This window comes from Pteropus alecto, unplaced genomic scaffold (assembly GCF_000325575.1).
Source record: "Pteropus alecto unplaced genomic scaffold, ASM32557v1 scaffold117, whole genome shotgun sequence".
Lineage (NCBI taxonomy): Eukaryota > Metazoa > Chordata > Mammalia > Chiroptera > Pteropodidae > Pteropus > Pteropus alecto.
Genome location: NW_006440642.1, coordinates 1663163 through 1669162, shown reverse-complemented (window position 1 = coordinate 1669162; position 6000 = coordinate 1663163).

Below are 6000 nucleotides of genomic sequence, written 5' to 3'. Positions count from 1 at the left end.
TGAGAGAAGAGTGTTTTAAATTTTTTAAAAAGCTTGGTTGGGAAGATGAAGATCCAAAGTGTGAAGAAGAGGAGGCATTAATAGTCCATCCCACAAGCAAGCATGGGGAAGAGCTCCTGTTCATGGAAAAGGAAGTTTCACTCAGAAGTACAGGAGCTGACTAGTTGGTAGGAGAGTATTAGCAAGAAGTGGCTACAGCTGAGAGTCAGAGATTCTCTGAGGTGTACCCAGCACCCTGCACCCCAAAGGAAGACAGGGAAGAAGCCCCAGGAGGCATTAGGGCCCAAGAGCAAGAGAGACTTGTTCTTCATTTTCAAGGATGTGGCATGAGGAGAACATGAGTTCCTCAGAGAAGGCTGCCTCCAGCACGACATCAAAGAGTGAAGAGGACGGCCTAAAAGAGGGGCCTAGACAGGCCAGAGGACTTTCTCAGAGGTGCCTCCTGCATGATGCAGGAGAGGCAAACACACCCCACAGCCCAAGAGGCTGTCAGAATTCACTCTGGACAAAATGGTGGGCCCACAAAAAGCCATGATTGAAGACCAAGTGCTGACTGATTTCAAGGACCTTGAGAGGAGCAAAAGTCAGACATGTGTAGCCAATGTGAGCACAAGAAGGTGGAAATCAGGAAAGATGAGTGATTCCTTGGTGGAGGACCAGGGAGAGCATGTCACTGACACCTCTTCTCATGACAGGGCAATCTGTAAGTCATTCCCAGGGAAACGAAAGGAGGACTCAATGGGTAGTTATCTAAAAGGGACTGAGCATTAAACAATATGAAACTGAGTTAGTTTCAAATGGAAATAAGAAGTTTGGGGGCTTAAGAGCCAAAATGAGCTCAGTTATAGAGAAAGAAAGACATTGACATTTATATCTGCCTGTTTAATAACTGAGGTTTAAAATCCACAGCAAAATCATTGTAACATTATACATCATTCTAAACTTTTCTCTGCACATATACAAAAACAGATATAACAATTTTTTTAAAAAATGGGAACATCCTATACATGCTGCTTTATAAACCGCTTTGTTCATTTAAAAATAACCTTTCCAATGGAAGAAGATACTTGAAAACAATGCCTTCAATAAGGGGTTAATATCCAAAATATATAAAGAACTCACACGATTGAACAACAACAAAACACAAATAATCCAATTAAAAAATGGGCAGAGGACCTGAATAGACACTACTCCCAAGAGAACCACAAATAGCCAAGAGACATATGAAAAGATGCTCAACTTCACTATTAGGGAAATGCAAGTCAAAACCACAATGAGACACCACCTCACACCTGTCAGAATGGCTGTCATCAACAGGACAAGTGATAACAAGTGTTGGAGAGTTATGGGGGAAAAGAAATCCTCGTACACTGCTGGTGGGAATGTAAACTGGTACAGCCACTGTAGAAAACAGTATGGAGGTTCCTCAAAAAATTAAGAATAGAATTACTATATGACCCAGCAATCTCGCTTTTGGTTCTCTGCTCAAAAAATTTGAAAATTTTTATCCATAAAGGTATATGCACCCCGATGTTCATAGCAGCATTATTCACAGTGGCCAAGACATGGAAACAACTGAAGTGCCCTTCAGTAGACAATTGGATAAAGAAGATGTGGTACATATGTACAAGGGAATATTACTCAGCCATAAGAAAAGATGAAATACTGCCATTTGTGACAACATGTATAGATCTTGAGATTATCATGCTAAGCGAATTAAGTCAGAAAACTCTGAGAACTGTGTGATTTACTTATATGTGGGATATGAAACTGAAAGCAACAAACGAACAAGACAAACAAAAAACTCATAGACACAGACAACAGTTTAGTTGCTACCAGAGGGAAAGTGGGAAGGAGGAGGTAGATAAGGGTAAAGGGAGTCACATAAATGGTGAAGGAAGGAGATTTGACTTTGGGTGGTGAACACGATACAATATATAGATGATGTATTATCAAATTGTGCACTCGAAACCTATATAATTTTATTAACCAATGTCACCCCGATACATTTAGATACATATACATACATACATAACATACATACATACATGCATGCATACATACATACATATATACATACATACATACAAATAATCTTTCCAGGTCAATAAATATAGATACCTGTCATCACTGCTAATTGTCACATAAGATTTTTTTCTTGATACAAACTCATTTTTAAACAACTATTATCAACAAATTTATGAAGAATAAAATTCCTGGCACATACATCTTTGTTTACTAGTCTGATTGTTTCCTTAGAATCATTTCCAAGATATGAAGTTTGGGGATGAAAACTGTGAACCTCTTTACTTTTCATATGGGCTGTCACATCAAACTGCCCCTCTGTGTGTATGGTACCAACTTCTCGCCCAATAGTAAATAAGTGCCTCTTTTCCATTCTCACCAACCTGGGTATTAGCAGGCTTTCAAATCTTTGCTAAATGAACTTGCAGGCTGTTCTAATTTTCATTTCTTTGGTTACCAAGTAAATATTTTGTACGTATTTATTGGCCATTTATATTTTATCTTTTGTCAAATGTGGGTGTTTTACCTGATTTGCCATTGGAATGTTCTTTTTATTGTCTTCTCAGTAAAAATATATAAGTATGTTCATTTATTTACTGTCCTATAGGCTGCAAATTTCCCCCTATCTATCATACGTCTTTTAAATTTATGTATCTTTTCCTTTGTGACTTCTGGCTTAGGAAGCATGAATTTCATTTCTTTCTCATTTGTGGTTCAAACTGGCCAGAGCCTGAGGTCTCCAAAAGAGGAAGCGTATGCTGGGATCACAGCTGTTAAGACATGCATGCCAGGCCCCTGGCTCAGACAGTAGTGGTAGAAGCAAGCCATATGTCACCCACAAAGGACCTTAAGCTACTGCACACAGGACATGATAGTCAGCTCTGAGCAGTTGTCCCTAACCTTTCAGACAATAGCATCGACTGTCAACATCTTGAGAGAGTATAAAGACCATTTGTGCAAAAGACAGATACAGAGAACACAGGTTTAGCATGATGCATTTGCTCGATGAACATTAATGATTGACTCCTAAGTGCCAAGCATTTCCTTGGGGCTGGGTACAAAAGAAACAGTTCCTGTCTATCTTTTTGGAACTTAGAGTCTAATTAGAAAGACAGACATTAATCATAGAATCACAGAAAAAAATGGAATATTTTAGTGTGATAAGTGCTTTCAATTACAGATATACATGGTACTGAGTAGGTATGCGAGGTCGGAGAGGTAAAGAGCAAGAATTAAAAGGGAAGCATCCCTAGCAGAAGCAGCAGATGGCACAAAAGCCTTGTGTCGTCCTGTGGTACATCGGAACAACAAGGTCATTGAGCCTGGGATCGAGGACAAGAAGAAACTTTCTGAGAGATGAGGCTAGAGAGGCTCAGGATTCCAGTCTTTATCCTAAGAGCCGAAGTAGTGTCTTCAGCAGGGGATCACAGTGTTTTGAGAGAAGTGTTTTTGTTAGATTTGTGTTTTAAAAGCAGGGGAGAAGTGTTTTTGTTAGATTTGTGTTTTAAAAGATTATTCTGGCTAAAGTGTGAATGAATTAAAGGGAGGGGACAAGGGACTATGGAGATAACTTGTTAGGAGACCACTGTAATAAGAAACTGACAATAGCTTAGACCAGAACGATAGTGGCAGAGGGCCTGTGTAGAAGTCACATTGATCTTAGAGAATGACGTCAGACAACCATAAACTTAATCAGATGGTGACTCTAGTTGAAGCTGTTTTCCCAGATGTAGTGCAGTAGAGCCCCTGGCACTCGGCATGCAGCTAAAGCCTTTTTTTCCAGACCAATTTATAAAGATCACTGGAAGTAGTTTGCTTCTACCTGGCATGGCCAGCAGTATATCTTCACAGTGTTGCTTCAGAACAATGTCAGTTCTCCCGTTCTCTACCATAATATATAGTTCAAGGGTCCCCAACTCCCAGGCCACGGACCAGTACCGGTCTGTCACCTGTTAGGAACTGGGCTGCACGGCAAGAGGTGAGCAGTGGGCCAGTGAGCGAAGCTTCATCACTATTTGCAGACGCTCCCCAGCAATAGCATCCCCATCTCAGCTCCAACTCAGATCAATTAGATTCTCATAGGAGCACTGGTCCCTGGTGCCAAAAAGGTTGGGGACCGCTACTATAGTCCACAGACATCTTGATCATCTTGACGGTCCACAAAACATCAGTCTACCACACTGATGACATTGTGATTGGATCCAATGAGCCGAAAGTACCAAGTACTTTAGATGCCTTAGTAAGACAAGCAAACAAGAGGGTAGAATTTAATCCCCTTCCCCCCAAAATTCAGGGATTTGCCACCTCAGAGAAGTTTTGGTGTTGGGGCGGGGGGTCAATGGTCTAGAGTATGTCAAAATATCCCCTCCACGTTGAAAGACAAGTAACTGTACCTAACACCCCACCACCACCACCACCCCACTACCATCTGCTCAGGCAGGTTTAAAAAATTAAAAAGGCACAATGTTTGGTAGGCTTTTTTGGTTTTTGAAGACAACATATACCACATTTGAGTGTGCTGCTTTGACCAAACTACAGACTCACAGCTGTAAAGCTGCTAGATTCAAGGTGAGACCAGGGCAAGAGTATGTTTAACAGTAACTTCAAGCTCTACAGTAGGCTGCTCTACTACTTAGGCCTTATACTCCAGGACATCCAATTATATTTTGAAGTGTCCATGTCCAACAGGAATGCTGTATAGAGTCCATGGCCAGGACCAACAGGAGAATCATATTGCAGGATTTTGGAGCAAGTCTACGCCCTCTTCTTCTGCAGATACCTATTCTCCTTTTGAGAAACAGCTTCTGGCTAGCTACTGGGCCACAGTAGGGATGGAACACCTAACCATGGGACATCAGGTGACCATGCAGCCTGAACCTCCCCTCATAAACTAGCAGTTTCTGACTCAAATAGCCATAATGTTGGGCATATGCAGCTACAATCTACAAAGTGGAGCTAGTACATGAGACCAAGCTCAGGCAGGTCCAAAAGGCACAAGTTACATGAGCAGGTGGCTCACGTTCGTTCGACACCAGCTCCTGTTGCATTGTCTCCTGGGGGGTTCCGTAAGACCAGTGGACCAAGGAAGACAAAACACAAGCCTGCTTTATAGATGGATTTGTACAATATGCTGGTACAACCTGCAAGTGGACAGTCGCAGCACTTCATCCCTACTCAAACTGATGTTGAAGGACAGTTAGTGAAGGAAAATCCTCTAGTGGGCATAACTTCAAGCAGTGTATTTGGTTGTTCGCTATATTGGAGTGTGAGGTGGCCAGAAGTACAAATCTAGACTAATTCATGGGCAGTTGCCAATGGTTTGACTGACGGTCAGGGATTCAGAAGAAACAGGATTACAAGGCCAGTGAAAAGGAAGTCTAGGAAAGCGGTGTATGGATGGACTCCTTGAATGACTATATACTATGAAATATTTGTATTCCATATGAATGCCCACCAAAAGGCATCCACCGCAGAGGACTCTTAATAACTAGGAATACACCAGTGACATGCACTGTGGATGTCAGCCAGCAGCCTTTCTCCAGCCACCTCAAGTGCTTGCTCAGTGAGTCTGTGAGCCATAGTTGCAGGGATGGAGGCTATGCATGGGCTCAACAGCATGGACTTCCATTTTCCCTGCCCTCAGTAGTACTTCTGCTGGCATCTATCTAATGTGCCAACTGCAGGGATTAACACCAAGTCCCCAATATGGCACTATTCCTTGTGGGGATTGGCCACCTACCTGGTGCCAGGCTGATTACCATCTTCTATTATGGAGGGGGCAGAGAACTGTCCTCAGAGGAATAGACATATATTCTGGATATGGATTTGCCTTCCCTGCCCGTAATCTTCCCTGACCAACACCAGCATCTATGGACTCTGAATGCCTTATCACCACCATGGCATTACACACAGTATTGCATCTGATCAAGGAACTCTTTTCACAGTAAAGTAAGTACAGCAATGGGCTCAGGTCCA